This window comes from Nerophis lumbriciformis, linkage group LG15 (assembly GCF_033978685.3).
Source record: "Nerophis lumbriciformis linkage group LG15, RoL_Nlum_v2.1, whole genome shotgun sequence".
NCBI lineage: Eukaryota > Metazoa > Chordata > Actinopteri > Syngnathiformes > Syngnathidae > Nerophis > Nerophis lumbriciformis.
Window position 1 is genome coordinate 38233255 of NC_084562.2, and position 21815 is coordinate 38255069.

General features: G+C 40.1%; 1 protein-coding gene across 3 annotated transcripts in view; it reads right to left on the reverse strand.

Annotated features, from left to right (window-relative positions):
- The window catches only part of LOC133616101 (SH3 and multiple ankyrin repeat domains protein 2-like), a 471816-nt gene that overhangs the window by 118357 nt on the left and 331644 nt on the right, over positions 1-21815 (reverse strand). The gene's annotated exons all lie outside the window — the stretch shown is intronic.

Here is a 21815-nt window from a genome sequence, read left to right on the forward strand (position 1 = left end):
TAATCAGACTGCAAAACCATTTCATTTTCAAAACATATTTCAATTAGTGCCCTATGTTAAAGACCCACCCCACCTCACTATTTAAGAAGCACAGCTGTAATGCAACAAAGAAAATACAAAAAAGGCAGGTGATAGCAGGAAAATGAAAAATGCATAAAGGGACAAGCGGTAGAAATGGATAGATGGATGGATAAATAATTCAGTTTGAAATACTCAGGAAACAACGTTCCAGATGTTGTATCAGAAAGGAAAGTGCATTTTATAAAAGTAGAAGATAAACACAATGTACTTTGGTTAACTTTTGTCAACATTTATAGGATTTGAAATGCACAAATGACCAAAGTGACAACCTTCCAAAGTTACAGTAACGGTATACAGTATCAGTTGCATTTTAATCATTGGCATGATTATCACAATCATTTTGGGCCCTTAGTAACTTATTTAACCCATCCTTTGACCAGAAGAATGGCTGGTTGAGGTGACACTAAGGGACATTTAACCATTAGTGAGATCAGTGGGGTGCCTACATATAAGTAAGCCTGTATGTAAACATTGGTGTAAATTTGGAAAAAAAACTAAACAAAACAAAAAACATAAATAAGTCCAAACATGGACCCATTTCTTGATTTTCAAAATACTTAAAAAATACACTCTGGTAAAAGAATGATGTAAATACAGCGTTTAGGACACAAAATGAGTGTATATATAACTTCTGACCACACCTGTGCAATTTATATAGGGATGCAATAATAAGTTGACATTGTCATCAAAAATCAATATTACATTTGTTGACAACACATTAATTTGTCAATAACAGTCGTTGACGTCATCGCCTGTGTTTTTTCGGATGGAAAATAACATATGCGAGTCAGCGCCACCGGTGACCGGCAAGCAACAGAAGACAAAAATGTACTGCAACAACATTGTGAGAAAAAAACATTGAAAGTATGAGAACATTTCACTCTAAACGCGTCAAAGAGTGTATGTATGTCGGCCATCTAAAAAATATGGTATCTGACCCTCCTCGTTAAGATAGTTAGTTTGTTAATTAGCTAGCGACTGTAACAACAGAGAGACGGAGAAATAGCTTTAACTACCATTTAAGTCCACCAGTTGAACTTTGTTTTTATGGAGTACCTTTGTGCAGCTTTCTAAACACATCATCATCATCATCACAAAACTGTATTTCTGTTCTTTTGGCTGCCCTGTTTTTTTCCCTTGCTTTTATTTTATTTATGTATAAGTCTAATGAGCAGCGGTTACAATGAAAATGAATATTTCTGAATAAAGTAGTCTTCTTTGTAGTCTTCATTCTTGGCACATGCCTAAAAATATCTCGAGCTGAATTTTAAAACGGCATGTCTAAATTGGAGCCACCGTGTACGCTTTATAATCCATCAGAATAGTCGAGTGTTGCAACCCTAACTGTATATATAACGGTTTCCTAATAAGATCAGTAAAATTACAACTCTCAGTCTCAGAATCTGTCTAAGTGCTACTGACACTGAAGAATAGCATTTTGAATGCACTGAAAAGAAGAATGTTTTTTTAGGTTAGCGTCAATTATTTTCAGAAATGTACTTTCAAAAGTAGTTTGGACTGGAAAAAATGATGGGGGCACATATTGTATCAACTACTAACACGTATCTATTTCCCTTAGAAGTCACTGGCAGTTCAAGAATGTCCCTTGCCATTCTCTGGAGTGGCCACGTTGCATGGACGCTCCCCATCGGTGCCCGATGCTTAGGCACCGGGGCCTTGCGGGTTTGACATGGGATGCACTGTTCACACCACCGCTGAATATCTTTGAACATGAACAAGTTTCCCTTGCACGTTTCCACACTCGTTCCACTGAGAAATGTGCCGATGTAGAGCCCCCATGTAGATGCTGCAGCACATCAGAGATAAGTGAGGAGGGCATGACAACCTGACACAGAGCATCTTCGATGAGGGTAGAGTTCACCGTCCTGCAAAGTAGTCCATTAACAACAGAGAGGCGGGGATATTCAGTCCATAATTTTCGAAGCCACCGGGAGCTACCTCTCATCTGCCCCTTAGATGGCCGAGGGCCACTTTTCTCCATCCAGTCCAACACCCGATTAATATCTGGGTCGGCCCGTTGTAGCCCCTTCATTTCCGTTCCGTCATGTGAAAGTGCATTATTGAACGACAAGTCCTGCATCCCACTGTTCTTCTCCACACGCCACTCCCCTGTATGGAGGTCAGAGGTCGGGGGGTTTCCCGTGGGTGTTTGTAGCAATTGAGTGACTGGTTGGGGAACACTGGGCTCTATATCTGAGCCTATGACATTCACTTGTGTGGTTGTCTCACCTGTGTTTACCACACTAGGCTCAGGGTCTTGAGGATGCCGTGAGAGTCCATCAGCATTAGTATGCCATTTTCTGTCTTTGTGCTGCATACTCCAGTTATAAGGGTCCAGTTCCAGTATCTATCTTGCTCTGCGTCCCGTGGAATCCTTGTCAATGGACATGCCACGCAGGCCCAGCAGAGGCTTGTGATCAGTTATGATGGTAAAGGCAGCTGATCCTATGTAATGTCTAAATTGCCGTGTAGCCCACACTACGGCCCACAGCTCTCTGTCAAATGCAGACCAGCGCTTTTCTGGGGAACTGAGTGCTTGGTTAGCGTATGACACCACTCGCTCCAGTCCGTCCTTGTTCTGAGCCAACACCGCCCCCACTGCTTCCAAAGAGGCATCTGTGTACACTTTAAAAGGGATGTTGAAGTCAGGCATGGTGACAACTGGAGGAGATGAAAGCACCCCCTTCAGGTACTCAAAGGCTGTGTCACACTCACTTGTCCATTTAAAAGGTGTGTCTTTGCAGGTGAGGCGGTGCAGAGGGGCTGCTTACTGGGCAAAGTTTTTAACAAAGCGTCTGTAGTAAGAACAAAGGCCCACAAAGGCTCTCACTTCGGCTGGGTTCTGTGGTGTGGCCCAGGTTCTGACTTTGTCTGTGTTTCGAGGGTCGAGCTGTAAGCCGTGGCGAGAAACAACATGTCTCAGGAACACTACATGATCTCGAGCCAGATGACATTTCTTATGATTCAGCCTGCGGCCAGCTGCATGGATCCTGGAGAAAACGTCACGCAAACTGGTGAGATGGGTCTCAAAGGTGGGGCTGTATATTAAAACGTCGTCAAGGTACACCATACACACTTGCCAGGGGAGCCCTCTGAGCACCAGCTCCATCATGCGCTGTAATGTTGCAGGTGAGTTAGTAAGGCCCATCGGCATAGACCGCCACTGGTAGGGGCCTTGCCCGTGGTGAAGGCAGTTTTCTCCCTGTCTCCCTCAGCGACCTCGACCTGCCAATATCCGTTAGTGAAGTCCAACGTGCTGAACCACAGGGAGCCCGCCAGCGCATCCAGGGTCTCATCCAGGGTCTCATCCACCCTGGGGAGCGGATGAGAATCTTTCATGGTTATACTGTTCAGGCGACGATAGTCAATGCAGAATCTCCACTCACCATTCTTCTTCTTTACAAGGACCACAGGCGAGGCCCATGGGCTGCAGCTTTCCTCAACACCCCGTCCGCCAACAGGGCGGTCACCTGCCTGTCTATTTCCTCTCTCTTTTATGGTGAAGTCCGGTAGGCGTGCTGCCGCAAAGGAGGATGATCACCGGTCTTGATGTGATGTTGGATAAGGGTGCATTTGCCAGTCCCCTCTTTTGACGGGTTGAATATCCCCTGATGCTCGGCCAGCAGTACAACCAGTTGTGCTTTCTGTTTCTGACTAGCAGAAGACTCCTCCAGTGACACAACAGGCACCTCACTGAATGAAATGGCAGAGACAGTCTCGGAGGAAGTGTCACAATCTCTGCCTCATCCACGGAGAAAAACACCCCCAGGTGCACGCCTTCTCTCAGTATAATGTCCTGATCTGTAGGGTTCAACACATGGGCTGTGGTAACCCCGTCCTTTACAGATGTCACCGTGTGAGCCATGACACACTCACTTTTGCCTTTAAGGTTGGGTGATAAGTAACCCACAAAGTCAGGAAGCTGATCAACGGGCCCAGGTGGGGACACACTCACAGGCACCAGCATCTTGCTGAGGGGGGGCAGTGTCACGGCAGTGGCGATGGAAACATTGCAACACTCCGGGATCAGGTCTTTGCCACTCAGGAGTGGAAGTACAGTGTCCCATAGGTGTAGTTGGCCACGGGCATAATCCAGGAGGGCGTGATTTGCGACAAGAAAGTCCAAGCCCAGTAGCGCTGTTTGTATGGACCCCCTAATAACGTGGCAAACCTGCTGCCGGGAGGTCTTCTCCAGATGCAGAGTCACTGTTATAGTGCCCAGTGTGTCGAGCAACTGTCCATTCACCGCCCGTGCAGCAATAAAATCCGCCGTTAAGGGTGCAGGGCTGGAACAGACATGCGGAAGTTGTCACTGATAAACGACTCGGTTGCTCTTGAATCGATCAATATGTTAATTTTAGTCCCTTCAACGTTTCCCCTCACATATGAGGTTCACTGTTCTGTCTTGTCCGGTGTCATTGCATTGCTCATGGAGGGGATAAACATCCCTCCCTCCATAGGACCCATAGGTTCTGTAGCTGATGTTTGGGCTGCAACATGAGCTACATCTCTTTTCCCGACTGGTTTGTAGCGTCTTCCCTTGTGGGGGAGAGAAAATGCACACCTCGCCGTCTCTGTGTTTCCTCATTAGAGGGGCTCCTAGCAGGTCTTGGACCCTGCCAACTTGGAGAGTTGGCTCGGTTGTTGTAGGGGCCCCAATAGTCCTGTTTCTCCCTCGGCCCTCCTTCTGCGCGCCAGCCACGGTCAGGTGAACGCCCTCTCTGTTCATAGCCACGGTCAGGTGAAAGCCCTCTCGTTGACCCCATGGGCGAGACAGACAGCCTTGCTCCCCACAAGTACACTGACACTGACTTTCACGTACTGGATGAGGTGCTCGCCGTTCATCTTTCCAGTGGCTGGATCGCAGTCGGGGTGTTTTCCTCTGCCATTCGTTTCATTTCCATCCTCATTTCCGTCATATCTGCAGTAAGTCTGTCCATAGTCCTATACAAACCACCGCCATCATCAGATATGGAGTGCACCATGGCCGCTGTACCGCTTTCAGTGGGAGGTGGGCGTACCTGTGTGCTGACATAGTCCATCCTTAGGGCCTCTCTGGCCATCTCACACCGGCCAGCGATGGTCAGGGCCTCCTCCAAATCCGTCGCTCCCTGCTCATGACATTTAGCTCTCAGTCGAGTCCAGCCAGAAATCTGCGAAATGTCTCCTCTTTCTGAGCTATATCACCGTAGCCTGGTAATGCCTCTTAAACTAGCTTGCTTATGTCTGCTGCATATACTTCCAGACTCTCTCCGGGAGCACGTAGGCGGGCAGAGATGTTTGCTCTGAAACAGTCTAGAAAACGTTTTTGTCCGAAAGCCTCTTGCAATTTCTCTTTCACCTGATCGTAGTCCACCTGAACGGCAGCTGGCAAGCTATCCCATTGAAGAAAAGCAGCCTTTGTTAACCGCGTGGGTAAAATCCTCACCAGTTCATAGTCAAAGCTACTGCCCGTGCCTCCAACCACCGCCTTCACTGCTACTTCATATTGTGTGGCCCAGCAGGGGAAACTTAGTTTTTCCTCACCGGAAAATGGCTGCGGGAGTTCAATCTTTACATTGCTTGCGAACGATCTTTCTCCACGTTGCTCTCTGTAGCTATAGTTCAGCGGGTCCTCGCCTTTAATCCACATAGCAGCAGCAAGATGAAATAAGTCTTTGTGCTTTCTGACAAGACGACGCTCCACCATTGCTAGCTGCGGCTAACTGAGATGAAGCTAACTGACTCTCCGAACTTTACGGTAAATAGACGTCTTTCTTTTGCGAGACCTCGATCCCAACGCTGCCACCAATGTAACCGAGGGTTTATAAATGTTGCCTATACTGTATCAAACTACAAAATAACAAACACGGAGGCTCCAGTTTTACACGAGGACCACTTTATTTTCTTTCTTTCCAAAACCTCTGCTCCACTACAACGTGTCATCACTTCTGCCCTTAGCGCCTTCAAAATAAGAGCTCAAGGCATATACTGTATAACAGCGTATAACAGGAACTTAACATCACAAAGAGGAAAGCCCATAAAAATAGGTTACATTATTATTTATAAAATTATTTGCTGCTGTATAAATTGTGATGTTTTGGGGAAGATGTTTTTACAAGATCTTAGGGAGAGAACAGTCCTGCCCATTTTGGACACATCTTGTTTGTATGACAAGATGAATTCAATTGATTATTCATGGTTAACCCAGCAGCTCAGTTTCATGCCTCTGGTCCAAAAAACCCTTTCAACGTGCATGACAGAGGATTTAATTTAATGTGTGTTTAGAGCCCCGAATTATGTATTTTGTTTTACTGTTATTTCAAACAAACCTATTCCTGTCAACACAACTGGATACGCAGTCCAGTTCACTTTGCAGTACATTGTTTAAAATACTTATGTTATTTGAAGATGCATGTAGTGTAGAGTCATCTGCATACTGAACATCGTTATAAATGCGCTTTTTACATAAAAAAAGACAAAACAAACATGAGTAAAAATAGAGAAGAGCAGAGGACCAAGGCGGCTGCCTTGGGGATCTCTGCAGTCTAATCTCCTCACATTAGAAAGGTTACCATTAAAATATACAAATTGAGGCCTATTAGTTGAATAGTTACCTATCCAACTAATTGCACAATTCCTAAAACCATATGCAGAAAGCTTTCTCAACAGTAAACCATGATCTATAACAAGATGCCCAAAGTGGGGCCCGCGGGCCAAATTGGCCCATCATGTCATTTTGTTTGGCCAGTCAAAGGGTGGCAACCAAATATTACACATATTCATACTGACCTATTTCAAGATGCACAATCATTGATACTATGTCCGCAAGGCTACACTGTAAAAAAGTCAGTATATTTTAGGGTAAAAACATGGCAGCTCAGTTGACGAAATTTACCCTAAAATGATCCGTAGTACAAGTTTTCCATTTGCAAATAATGCACTGTAAAAAAAAGGAAATATAGATTTTACGGTAAAGTTGCAGGACAGTCGCCAGAATTTTGCGGTTAAAAATAACAATGGTATGGTTTTTCAATTTATAGTAATGCACTGTAAAAAACAATGACCGTAGATTTTTCTATAATAAAAAAACTGGCAGCTAAGTCGACACAATTTTACTGTAAACATAAGAATGGTACCGGTTTAAATTTTTTAAGAGTGGTATTGTTTTTAATTACAGTAATGCACTGTAAAAAAAAAATTAACGCAGACTTTTCTGTAAAAAAACCTGGCAGCTCAGTCGCCAAAACTTTACAGGAAAAAAAAAGAATGATACAGTTTTTTAATCTACAGTAATGCACTGTAAAAAAATTACCATTGATTTTTCTGTAAAAATCTGGCACCTTAATCGTCAAAATGTTACCGTAAAAATAAATGTGGTATCGTTTTTAATTTAAAGTAACGCACAGTAAAAAAATTACCATATATTTTTCTGTAAAAGACTGGCAGCTCAGTGGCCACAATTTTACCGTAAAAATAAGTGGTACCGTTTTTCAATTTACAGTAATGCACTGGGAAAAAAAAGTCACAGACTTAACGGTAAAAAAGCAACAATAATTTGGTCTAAAAATCATTGTAAATTCTACAGTAAATTTCTGGTGACTGACCTGCCAGTTTGTTACCGTAAAATATATAAGTTTTTTTTACAGGATAACTAGCTGCCACCTATTGATTGGCTTTATCGATCGATGGACTGTATCTTCTTACAACCTTATTTGTATATGGCAGTCTGAGGCTAAATTCCTCACTCGTGGTGCTGTTGCATGTTAAAGGGGAACTGCACTTTGAAAAAAATGTTTACCTATCATTCACAATCCTTATGTCAGACAAGAACACATATGTTTTTTTTTTTTTAATGCATTCTAATTAGTAAATAAATGCAATCAAAAGTATCCTTAAAATGGAGCCTATAGGAGCCACTCTATTCTGATATATAAAATACCTTTAAAGAAACATCCAAACACCTCCATTAAGGTTTTATATACAAGTTGTAAGTATATATGTAATGTAGTAACAGGCACATTTATAACAATATTTCATATTTACGTATTTTGATCATTTTAAGCATATGCGGCGCATTCATTTCAAAAACGCATCACGACGTTCGCTTCTTTTTAACTACATCACTGTTTAAAACTCTCATGAGAGCCAACAAACATAATTAAACATCACTTACCATGTCAGCTGTCATTAGGAGGCCGACAGATTGAATCTTGTTATATTACCGTTTAGATGAAGAATGACTTATGGGTAAAATAGAAGACCGCCCATTGGCTCTTTTATTTACGTTTTATTTACGTTTGTTTACGAGTTAGAATGCATTTTTTTTTAAATACATCCAACGTCATGTTTTTTATAATGATTGTGAACGATAGGCAAAATTCCCCAAAAAGTGCAGTTCCCCTTTAAAAATCGCTGTTTGGCCGCCAGACCATTGGCACTTTTTAACTTTGGCCATGAAGGCAAAAAGCTTGTGCACCCCTGATTTATAATGTTGAACGCTGCAATAAAATCTACGGTACATGTAGCAGCACAAACATCAGAATCAGAATCAGAATCAGATTTATTGTCATTACGCAAGGTAACGAGATTGAGGCCATTCCATACAGTGCGATGTGTGCATGCTAGAAAAAACAAAAAACAAAAAAAACAATGTGCAAATATATAAAAATATAAAAAATGTAGAAGTGCAATGAATATGGTGTGAAATGAATATATACATGAAAAAACAAAACAAAAACAGGGTGGTTGGTGTAATGGGTTATTGCACCGAAGAGAAGGCAGTTATGAGGGACAATGGGGCAGTCCGTTCAGGATGGTTATGGCCCTGGGGAAGAAGCTGTTCTTTAGCCTAACATATTTTTATCATCAATTTGTTGCTGCCAATCATCATTCATATAGAAAAGTTTTATAGCTGCAGAGTGACCATCTCTGTAGGCATGCTGAAACTGCTGAACATGCTGAAAAATAAGACATTTTTTTTCTCGATGATTTTGCTAAGAACAGGTAGAATACTAATTGGTCTACTATTGGTACCACAGAAGGCTGTCTTATTATTTTTGGGTATGGTTATCATTTTGGTTACTTTACAAGCTTGAGGAAATAGACCATTTTTAAAACTCAGATTTAAAATATAACAAACAGGCAAACAGTGTAATCCGACATATAATTTATCAATGTAGTCCAAACTACCTGTTATTTTTCACAGTGCCTAAAAGTTTTTTCACATCATGTAGTGATATTGGACAAAAGGTGAAGTTTCAATTTTACTCTTTCATAATATGTTTATGTATCAGTTCTATTGATTTATTATAACAAACATTAGTATGCTTAAGTTGTCCAGTCATCAAATATATTTTATTCTTTCTTATTTATTGGACCTTACTCATAAAAAATTATTAAAATAGTAGTTAATTTCACCAGGTTTAGTTAAAACTTACCATTGATTTCAATAAATGCAGGTTCAATATTTTTTAACTCTGCTAAGCATGTCGTTAAATACCTGCCAGAATTTATTTCCATTATACTTCGCATTGTAGATTTGATTTGAATCATATTTTTTTTTTCTTCTGCTTGTTCATTTTAGTCACCAAATTTCCAAGTTGTCAGTATTTTGTACTGCAGCATGAATCAGGAGATTTTACAGCAGATTGCTTTAATTCATCTAACTCAGCCGTACACGTTTTTAGTTGTGTATCAAGCCAAGGTGCTGTGGGCTTTTTAACAAAAGCTTTCTTTCAGGGTGCATGTTTATCCGCTACTTTCTGAAGCAATTGTTTACAAACACATTTAGAGCATTATTGGTTTGTTTTTTTGAATAAATATTATTCCAATTTAGTGGAATAATGTGATGTGATGTGATGTGGACCAAAACTGATATCCCAATATTTTTAGGCCGAATCGTGAAATACGATATATATTGGTATTTAAGTGTTTAGTTTAAACTTAACACCACATTACTGTTACTACCAGCGCTCTGAAAATTACTTTTGAAAAGCAATCAAATATGGTTACTTGTTGCTTAGCATAGAAGTAAAAGTAATTTAATTACTAATGGAATTACTCTTTAATAAATGCAACAGTGACTAGAGAAAGTAATTAATGTGTTACTTAAAAAAAATCTTTAAATACATGTCATATCATATGATAGGCTGACCATATTCTGAAATCCCAAAAAGAGGACACATATACAGTATGCGTGCCAAGGTGGGCAGCACGCCAAGGCCGGGACTAGGTGAAAATTTGCCAATGATACTCGAACTTGCTTTATAAACAATACATTTATTTAAATAAAGCATTTTTTCCCCCTCTGTTGACAGCAGTGTTGGCGCTAGAAATTTTCTAAATGGAGTCCAAGGGACCCCATCAAGTCATAAAAATGGGGTCCCACAGTCACTTTTTTGTAAGCGTTTTGAAAACAAATGATAAATGTATGCATTATCCTGTTATATCTCACATTCTATATTGTGTTTTGGAAAAAGGTTGTCATAAACGTTACTTAATTCATTAAAAAAAATAATACAAAAGAAAACTAATTTGTATACATATGTAAATGTACTCAGTTATAAACATTCATTCACTTTATTCTTTCCGTCATGGATCTAAACTTTACCGCTGCTGGTTGTATTTTCTATGTTTTTATTTAATAAGTTGTACGTGTATTTATTTCAGTATAAAAGTGTAACAAGTGTTTTGCTTGGGTCATGAAATGAAAATAATGGTGTGCCAGGGCATACATACATTATTTATTTAACGCTTAAATCTCTGGAGTCTACATCAACTTCAGATCTATTCCTCATTTCAAAATGTTTTAGTTTTTTTATGTTGTTTTTTTTGTTTGTTTGTTTTCCACCCTTTTTTGTCAAACAAAACTATGTTTTTTTTGGCAAACACAAAATATGCAAAATCTTCCACCAAAAATATTTTTCTAAGTGGAATATTTCATGTGAAGTAATCGGAACCTTGGATAGGTCAATAATTCATAATACCATTGATTTTGATTCAATATTATGTTTTGAGCAATGACAGTTTGAAAGAAAAAAAAAAACAGCTTTGTTTTATTAGTCAACATTGCAACTGTTTCTAAATTAAATTTCACCTTTAAGCTTTTTTATTTCACTTTTGTTATGTTTTAGTTTATTTTAATAGTCTTCTTAGAATGTGCCGTGGGCCTTTAAAACATTAGCTGTGGGCCGCAAATGGTAAAAAAACAAACAAAAAATATGCGTCCTTTCTGATTTCAATGCGTTAAAAAGACACAAAAAGTGCGTTAACTCCAACACTGATATAACAAAATAAGTCACACTTATATTCTGTAACATTCACAGTTGTGGACAAAAGTGCAAAGGTAGAAATATTCAAAATAACCTCTTGTATATAATCTAAACATAAATAATGCCTCAAAACAAGTTAATTACATTTAAACAAAAAACAGCAGACGAGCTTTCGCCCTGCACAGCTGTTTTGTGCTTTGTAGTGTCGATATGGGCTTGTAAATCGTTGGCCCCTTTATTTGCCGCCACAGATATATATACGTTCCTGCTTTGCACACAGTGCATTCTGCTTTCCATGTGTCACGGCCAGGACGAAAACACAGATGCTTTTCCCGCAAATCATCCGTGAAGTTGCATTTACATTTCTGCTTCTCTCTTGTGTTCTGTCTGTCTCTCGACTGTCTTGCTCTCTGTCTCTGCCCCTCCCTCACGAATGTTGCTGCCTGCGTGCCCACACCTTCACAATTTGTTTTGTTTTTAACCCCTTCTTAACTCTGGACGTACATTGAAAATACACGCAACGTAAGAAACCCCGCCCGGACAGCCCCGCAAAAGAGGATATGTCCGGGGAAAAGAGGACGTATGGTCAGTCTATCATATGACATATATTTAAAGATTTTTTAATGACTCATATGCAGTTAAGAAAACTTCATGAGAGGATGTGTGTGTGTGTGTGTGCCTTCAAAAGTGTCTGTTGCTAAGCGACACGTGACGTCAGTGAGGGTTTTGGCTGAACTCAACTGTATTTGTTAGCTTTAGCAGTTAGCAGGAGCAGTTTGTCGGTTCTGACGGCTGTTCTGTTGAATCTTTTCACCAGCTTGTGTTACCTCTTGTTAATAAAGAGGAGCAGCTGCCCGCCCGCCGGAGCTACGGTGCGGGCACGTCGGCTGTGCGTCGAGGGGTGGGGGGGTTTTGGGGTGGCGTCGGCAATGCGCGGTTGTGACTCCCTTCTACAGCTGCGGCGTGCCACACTGACCATAAACAGCTGTGACAAAGGTACATCAGAAGACACCGGTATGGCTGTATTGTCTCAAACATATATCTCTTTCTAAAATATAAAAGTAATAACTGTAATAATTATTGTATGACATAATTACAGCCCAGACCTAATCAGAGTTAAAACTTTCTGAACAAACATATTTGTAAGAGCTACAGTATGCAAGACAATTCTAGGCCGAGTCTTAGTTACACTTACTCTTCTAACCAAAGCTATGACATTATAATCACTAATGCTAACTGAAATAGATGCAGTCCGGGAAAACAGTTCCCCAGTATTAGTGTAAATAAGACCAATGCATGACTTACAATATACACCTGCTGTGTTTAAAGTAACTCGAGTAAGAGCATTGATGATTTAAGACAAATTACATAGGTCCAGAGTAAGTGATGACTATATTTTCTTTTAAGGCACACAATGACAACCAATCAATGTTAAAATTAGGGCTGCGAATCTTTGGGTGTCCCACGATTCGATTCAATATCGATTCTTGGGGTCACGATTCGATTCAAAATCATTTTTTTTCGATTCAACGTGATTCTCGATTCAAAAACTATATTTTCCCGATTCAAAACAATTCTCTTTTTTTTTCTTCTTTTTTTTTTATTGACATCCAGCATCAGACATTCCTATCCATTACATCATATTCACATAAATCATATATCTATTGTATGCCCTAAATATCAAGATATTTTTGTTTATATCCCACCCATACCCCCCCCCCCAAAAAAAGAAAGAAACAACAAAAAAAACAAAGTAATATCTACAAATACATCAATTAAATAAACAAAAAAAAAGAAAGAAAAAGAAATAATAATACATGAATAACAATAGTAATCAGAAATAAAAAAAATATAAACAGATACATATATATATATATATATATATACCGGTATATATATATATATGCCCACACATACATATATATATAAATATATACATACATACATATACACATATAGGTAGTAATCCCTTTTTTTTTTTTTTTTTTTGCAATACAATCACTAATTCGAAAAATTCAAGTCAGGTTTATGGGGCGTGACATAGTTGACCCAATTTTCCCAGTATGAAGTAGATTTCTCCAATTTATAATTAATAAAGGCGGTTATCTTCTCCATTTTATATATGTCCATTGTTGTTTCCATCCATTGCTTCAAAGTTGGGATCTCCTGGGATATCCATTTCCTAGTAATGGTCTTTTTACAAGCCACCAGTAGGATATTCATTAAGTGTTTATCTTTCTTCAGCCATTCCTGAGGTACATGTCCAAAAAACAAAGTTTTACTTTCGAGGGGTATTTCACGTTGAAAATATCCTGTAGAGCTTGGTGTATCGCTTTCCAATAGTCCTTTATGGTGGAGCGGTCCCAGAAAACATGGTAGTGGTTTGCATTTGAATTCCCACAATTTCTCCAGCAGGCATTGGAGTTGTTATCATAATGAGACTTCTGAGAAGGTGTAATAAAAAATCTGATCAAATTTTTCCAGCCAAACTCCCTCCACTTGGGTGAGCTGGTACAAGTACATTGATATTTCCATATTATTGTCCATTCTTCCTCAGATATAGTTATCCCTCCTTCCTTCTCCCATTTTGTTTTAATATATGAAGTTGAATATGATTTCATATTCAACAGACCCTTATACAGGCATGAAAGTTATATCAATAACTTCTGAATTGTAGGCTTTTGTAAACAGTTCAATCAAACATATACCCGTCTTTGTGACGCTTTTCACCTTCATATTAACAAAATGCCGCAACTGCAAATATCGATAGAAGTCTTGGTTTTCTAATATATATGTCCTTTTAATAGTTTCAAAACTAAGCATTTTTTTAATCTTTCATTACACTACATAAAGCTGTTATACCCTTAGATATCCAGTCCTTAAATCTTGAGTCTAATTTATTAGGTGTAAACTCTGTATCATAGGCACACTATTTAAGAACTGCAATATCACTCTCGAGTTTGTATTCCTTTATAATCATTTTCCACACTTTAAGGGTCCATTTCACCCATGGGTTATCAATGTTATTTATGTGGGTTAGTAAATTGCTATCCGCCAGGATTGCTTGTATAGGGATGGAGGGCATTTCTTCTTCAATAATTTTCCATTGAGCAATGTATGACGGGTTGCACCAGCATATCACTGCTCTCATCTGGGCTGCAAAATAGTAATATCGGAGGCAAGGTAAACCCCATCCTCCCTTTTGTTTGACCAATTGTAAAGTTTTGAGACGAACTCTTGGCCTTTTACTTTGCCATATATACTGTACCTTGATAGCATTTTGTCCCATTCATTGAATTGGTTTTGGTCAATCTCTATTGGCAGGGTTTGAAATAGGTACAGCAGTCTTGGCAATACATTCATTTTAATGGAAACAATGCTAGAACTAAGGCTAAAAAAAGGAATTAAGTTCCATCTTGCTATGTCATCTTTTATTTTATTATGTATGGGTAGATAATTGTATTCTGATAATTTTGTTAGATCTTTTGACAAATTAATGCCCAGGTATTTAAAAGACTCTGTTTGCCATATCAGAGGGTAACTACTTCTGATTTCCCCTGGTGGGTTATAATTATATGAGAGTAGATGGGTTTTACCTATATTGATTTTATATCCTGATAGTTGACCATACAGTTCAAATGATTGCATTCATTTAGGGAGCAAGTATGTTGGGTGTCCGAGGTAAACCAAAATGTCATCCGCATAGCAGGCCAATTTATACTCTCTTCCTTTAATCATGATTCCCTTGATATCTTCATTTTGTCTGATAAACTGAGCTAATGGCTCCAGATATAATGCAAAGAGTAATGGTGACCATGCACATCCCTATCTAGAGCCCCTTTCTAGGGTACAACTATTTGATAAGTATCCATTGACTTTAATCCTAGCAGTAGGATTGTTGTATAGTGCCTGTATAGTTTTAATAATTGTATCCTGAAAGCCGAATTTATACAAAACTCTGTAAAGAAAATTCCAATTGACCGAATCAAAGGCCTTTTCAGCATCCACACTTATAACAATTGCTTCAATGTTTTTTCTTTGTATATGATCCATAATATGTAGTGTCTTTCTTATATTGTCTTGTGTTTGCCGTTGATGTATAAAACCTGTTTGATCATTATGTATCAATATAGGTAAGAAATCTTCTAATCGTTTGGCCATAATGGAAGTAAATAGTTTATAATCTACATTGAGAACCGATATTGGGCTGTAAGATCCACATTCAATTATATCCTTGCCTTCTTTTTGTATAGCTGAGATAATTGCCTCCCTCCAACTAAGTGGCGTTTGTGCCTTTTTTAAGACCCAATTCAATGTGGGGAGTAAAACAGGTATTCATTATTTTTTAAATTCCTTATACCACTCAGCCGTGTAACCGTCTGATCCTGGCGATTTACTTCATTTAAGCCTACTAACTGCAACTTTTAATTCATTATATTAATTAATATATAATACTGTTAAATGTCTGTGCTTTAAATCAATATTATTGTTGAAACTATTTCACTCATATTAATTAATATATAATACTGTTAAATGTCTGTGCTTTAAATCAATATTATTGTTGAAACTATTTCACTCATATTAATTAATATATAATACTGTTAAATGTCTGTACTTTAAATCAACATTATTGTTGAAACCATTTCACTACAATATTTTGTGTGCTGCTGTCCTGTGTCAAAGCCAAAGTGTTATCGATCGCTGTCAATGACGTAAGAGGAAATGACCCCGGAAGTAAGGGGGGGGGGGGGGGGGGGGGGGAGAGAAATTTGGTGTGACAGCGCCAGCGCGCGGTGCACCCTTTCGATGTCGAGTTGCGTAGTTGCTGGGATCTCCAACATGTCCCGCAGCAGTTTTTCCACAAACTCTGGCATGGACGGTCCCTCGGCTCCTTCGGGAACATTGTATATCCTCAAGTTCTCGCGTCGGGATCTCCCTTCATAGTCGAGTAGTTTGTTTTCTTGCTGATGAATGACTTTTATCATATTGTTCAACACATACGTGTTGAATCCGGTCCTCCACCTTCTCAATTCGGTTCTCTGTGTCTGTAATTTGTTGTTTAATGTTGATGAGCTCAGATTTAATATCGTTCAACTGTTCTTTTATGTCTTTTCGGAAGTCCCGAATCTCCTCCAGAACTTGGACTGAACCTTCGGCGTCCGCCTCCTTTGAGCGAGGGTTAGCATTAGCACCGCCATCTTGTAGCTTTACAGGTGAGCTGTTCTCGGACACAGAGCTTTCCTCATTTACCGGCTCTGCAACAGTATTTCCTCGATTTCCTCTGGTTTTCCCCATTCTTGCCCCTTTTGTTTGTTCAGAGATTATCTGAAAATGTGGCTTTTTACGGTCTAACGGGGCGAAATAACTTTTCTCACGAGGGAGATGTTACTCTAAGCTGCCATTCAGCTTGATGACGTCACCGGAATTCTGACTCCCAAAACAATTCTCTATTGATTCAATACATAGGATTTCAGCAGGATCTACCCCAGTCTGCCGACATGTAAGCAGAGTAGTAGATTTTTGAAAAAAGCTTTCATAATTGTAAAGGACAATGTTTTATCAACTGATTGCAATAATGTAAATTTGTTTTAACTATTAAATGAACCAAAAATATGACTTATTTTATCTTTGTGAAAATATTGGACGCAGTGTGTTGTCAAGCTTATTAAGCCACTGTGACACTATTGTTCTTTTTTTAAATTTTTTATAAATGTCAATGAGGGATTTTAATCACTGCTATGTTGAAATTGTAACTAATATTGATACTGTTGTTGATAATATTCATTTTTGTTTCACTACTTTTGGTTTGTTCTGTGTCGTGTTTGTGTCTCCTCTCAACTGCTCTGTTTATTGCAGTTCTGAGTGTTGTGGGTCGGGTTTGGTTTTGGAATTGGATTGCATTATTATGGTATTGCTGTGTATTGTTTTGTTGGATTGATTAATAAAAATAAATACAAATAAATAGAAATAAATAAATAAATAAATAAAAAATCGATTTTTTAAAAATGAGAATCGATTCTGAATTGCACAACGTGAGAATCGCGATTCGAATTCGAATCGATTTTTTTCCCACACCCCTAGTTAAAATCGCCCAATATTTCTCTGTTTCCACCTGTCACATTCATAAGCCTAGCACATATATCATCAGTGGAGCTTGGAGGTCAATAACAACAACCAACAATTATTAGTTTTATGTGAGGTAGTTGAAATGGAAACCAAAATATTTTAACAGATGAAACCGTCAGATCATATCTGGTTTTAGCAGGTACATTGCTTTGCACATAAATATTTACTCCTCCTCCATACCTATTTATATTCTTTCTAAAAACATTGTAGCCAGTTAGCGATATCTCAGTATCACTAATATAACTTTAAATAAAACTCAGATAAATATCAAAATTGGTAGTATTGATTACATTAGACAATTACTGAACTTTAAAAGGCAAACCAACTGATATTTAAATGAGCAATTCGTAAACCTATTTTAGGCAAGCCAAGGTCACATTTTGTTTGTTTTGTGTCCAGCATAGAAGCAGTAGTTACGTGTGTACACGCAGTGTGCATAAGTCATACAAATTGGGTGTCTCTGTGGATTTTCGAAGAGCTGTTACGGCAATGAATTAATGAGTTTATCAGGCCTTAAAAAGGCAACATCAACAAGTTTTCCTGCTGCTCTCATTTTGGGTAGCAATGTTTTTCTTTTCACACAAACTATATCGATGTAATACTTGTGTCAGGCTTGTCCCTGACAGTTTGGCCATGTTTTAGTTTTTCTTCTGCGTTTGTCTTTGTTTTCTGTCAGCGCTCTTATTTTTGGAATTTCCTGATTATCTCCCTGAGTGATTTTTCCCCTCAGCTGTGGCTGATTGGCACAGGGCCACACCTGGTGTCAATCAGCCAGCTGCTATTTAAACCGGCTTTGTCCTCCACTCTGCGCTGGATTATTGTCATTCCTACTTGTCGATGTCAGTGTAGCTGTAAGCGGTAGCGGTAAGCTGTCTTTTTGTTCCTCGTCTTCCAGTTCCTGTTTTCCTGGCATCCTGTTTCCTGTTCCTAGTTCCTGGTTTGTGTTTTTTTCTTTATTTTTTTTAACATTAAATAATGTTTTCCCGCACAATGCCTGCCGCCTTCTCTGCATCTTGGGGTTTGTCACCTACAAACTCTGACAACTTGTGGATTAAGAGGGGTAGTAGATATCATAAATAGTGTGATCACCCGTCCTTGGCCAAATGGCTTCTTCTGAAACTCAATCCGTTATGAGTCCTCTGCACATGAAATATGCTTTCAGATTAGGTCATGTATGCACTGATCTCTGCCACACTGCTCAGGTGTGTTTCAAGGGCGCAGGGGCCAGTTCCCCCTGTTGCTGACAACCCCATGCTAGGAAACTAAGAAGCAACTAAAAAGAAAGCCTCGAAACGGATAGACCACCCAACGCCGACCTATGCGCAGACCTCAACAACGACTTAGCGAAAATAAACTGGAAATACTTGAAGTGAACATCCGAGGTTTACGCACCAATATTGGGGACCTCTCCGACCTCTGTTCAGAGAAGAAGCCATCGATTGTCAGCTTGGTAGAGACATTCTTGGACTCCACCATTCCAGACAGAGCAGATGAGATACAAATTCCTGGATACTCACTCAGCTGTCGCAGAGACTGCACTGGGGCGGCCAAAGGCGGTATAGAAGTCTACTATCTAGAAGGTGTATCCATCTACCACAATCCATCCAAAGACCCTGAAGACTTCGAGCTTATGTGGTTCACTGTTGCTCTGAAGACCAGGATGCTGCTGATAGGTGCTGTTTACTGCCCCCAAAGTGCCTCCAATGAAGTCTTACACTACCTCGACAGAAAAACCTTCTCTGTGATGGACAAGTTCGGAGCCGAGTCTATGATGCTCATTGGCAACTTCAATGTAAACCACAAAGAGTGGCTGGGGAGCAATGTCACAGATGCTGCTTGATGACAAACCCTGCAACTTGCCAACTGCTTGGGACTGGAGTAGATTGTCACTCCAGCAACCACATACACCCTGGCAAATGTTGGCTCCTCGGACCATAACACTGTACATATCCGGCTAAAACTACCAGTCTTCAGAGATAAGCCATACAAGCGCAGAGTCGGGAGTTATGACAAAGCTCAATTCTGGGAAATGAGAGGGTACCTAACTACCATGAACTGGTCCAGTATCTTCAAGGAAGAAGATCCTGAAACAATCTGCACCACTCTCACTAATTTATTGCGAGACGCCATGGCTGCATTCATACCAACCAATATCCTAACCCATGGGTGTCAAACTCTGGCCCGTGGGCCAAATTTGGCCCGCCGTGTAATTTCACTTGGCCATTGAGGCGATATCAAATTAACACTAGAACTGGCCCGCCGATTATATACAGCGGCGGTGCCGCGGTAACACCGCGTTCACCGCTAGATCTCATACTTGCAACCCTCCCGGGTGACTCCCAAACTTCATTGCCCCTCCCAAATATCATCACGTCTGCTTTTCATCCAGTCCAACGAGTGCTGGCCCAGTCTTATAATATGTACGGCTTCTTGCACGCTCACACAAGTGAATGCAACGCATACTTTATCAACAGCGATACAGGTTACACTGAGGGTGGCCGTATAAACAACTTTAACATTGTTAGAAATATGCGCCACACTGTGAATCCACACCAAACAAGAATGACAAACACATTTTGGGAGAACATCCGCACCGTAACACAACATAAACACAACAGAACAAATATCCAGAATCCTTTGCAGCACAAACTCTTCCGGGACGCTACAAGGTGTGTGTGTGTGTGTGTGGGGGGGGTGTTTGGTGGTAGCGGGAGGTGTATTTTGTAGCGTCCCGGAAGAGTTAGTGCTGCAAAGGGTTCTGGGTATTTGTTCTGTTGTGTTTATGTTGTGTTACGGGGCGGATGTTCTCCCGAAATGTGTTTGTCATTCTTGTTTGGTGTGGGTTCACAGTGTGGCGTATATTTCGAACAGAGTTAAAGTTGTTTATACGGCCACCCTCAGTGTGACCTGTATCGCTGTTGATCAATTGTGCGTTACATTCACGTGTGTGTGCGTACTGAAGCCGCACATGTCTTGCGTCTGGGCCGGCACGTTGTTAGAATGGATGAAAAGCGGATGTTAAAGGCAGTGCCTTTAAGGCACGCCCCCAAGACTGTGGTCCGGGTGGACTACAAGATATAATGACTGATGTACACCTTCGTTCGATAATGAAGGTTGCCTCAGCTCAAAGCCTGAACCCCGACATTAATGAACTAGCATCCAAGAAAAGATGCCAGGTATCTGGCTTGGGCACATCAGATTAGATCAGTGTGTTGCAAACTGAGCAGTTTAAAGTCCTGAATGGTTGGTTTATTCATTGTTATTTTATTTTCAAATTTATTAGCCTGTGGAAAAAGTTAATGTTGATATTCACCTCAGAAGGCTGCAAATAGAAAAGAGGCATTCAATTTTTTTTTAAATTGTATTTGATATGCCATTGATATTTTATTATTATTATTATTATTATTTGAAACTCGATTTTGTGTGTCACTATAAAGTTATATAAGCCTTGCTTGTTCAATATTCAATGCAAAACTTGTTTGGGTCCCTATGAAAAGGTTAATTTGTTCAACCTTGGCCCGCGGCTTTGTTCAGTTTTAAATTTTGGCCCACTCTGTATTTGAGTTTGACACCCCTGTCCTAAACAGAAAGCCTGGGGATAAAGCTTGGTTTGACAAACAATTCAGAAGAGCAACCAAGAAAAAGCGACGGCTCTACCGCAAGATGCAGACATCCAATGACCTGGCATCAAAGCAACATTTTCTGGAAGCAAGGGCAGAGTTCAATACAATTGAGAAACGAGCAAAGAGACAATACAACAAGCTGAAAAATATATATCGGGCAAAGCACTCAGCTCGAAAAAATGCTGGGGCATTGTGAATATACTCTCCGGGAGAAGTGGCTCTATGGACATACCAGTCATCGAACATCAGGGTATACCCCATATCAGCAAGTGAAAAGGCCAACATCTTCTGCCAAACCTTTGCGGACAAGTGCACATTGCCTGGGGAATCAGCACAACCCCAGCTTCAGAGCCCACCACCATCCTCTTACTTAGGCGATGTCCACTTCAAACCCAAAGAGGTGAGGAACATCCTATGCAACCTCGACCCAGGTAGGGCCTCAGGGCTGGATGAAATCCCTACGAGGGTCCTCAAAGCATGCGCCGCAGAACTAGCCAGTCCCCTCAGCCGCCTCTTTCAACTCCTCTTCTCTCGTGGCTTGTTTCCTGACCAATGGAAAACTGCAAGAGTGACCCCAATTCACAAAAGGGACCCTAAAGCAGATCCATCCAAGTACCATCCCATATCCCTGCTCAGCGTCATAAGTAAAGTGATGGAATCCTCTGTCCACAAACAGCTGCAGAGATATCTCCTCCGCCATGACCTTATCTCT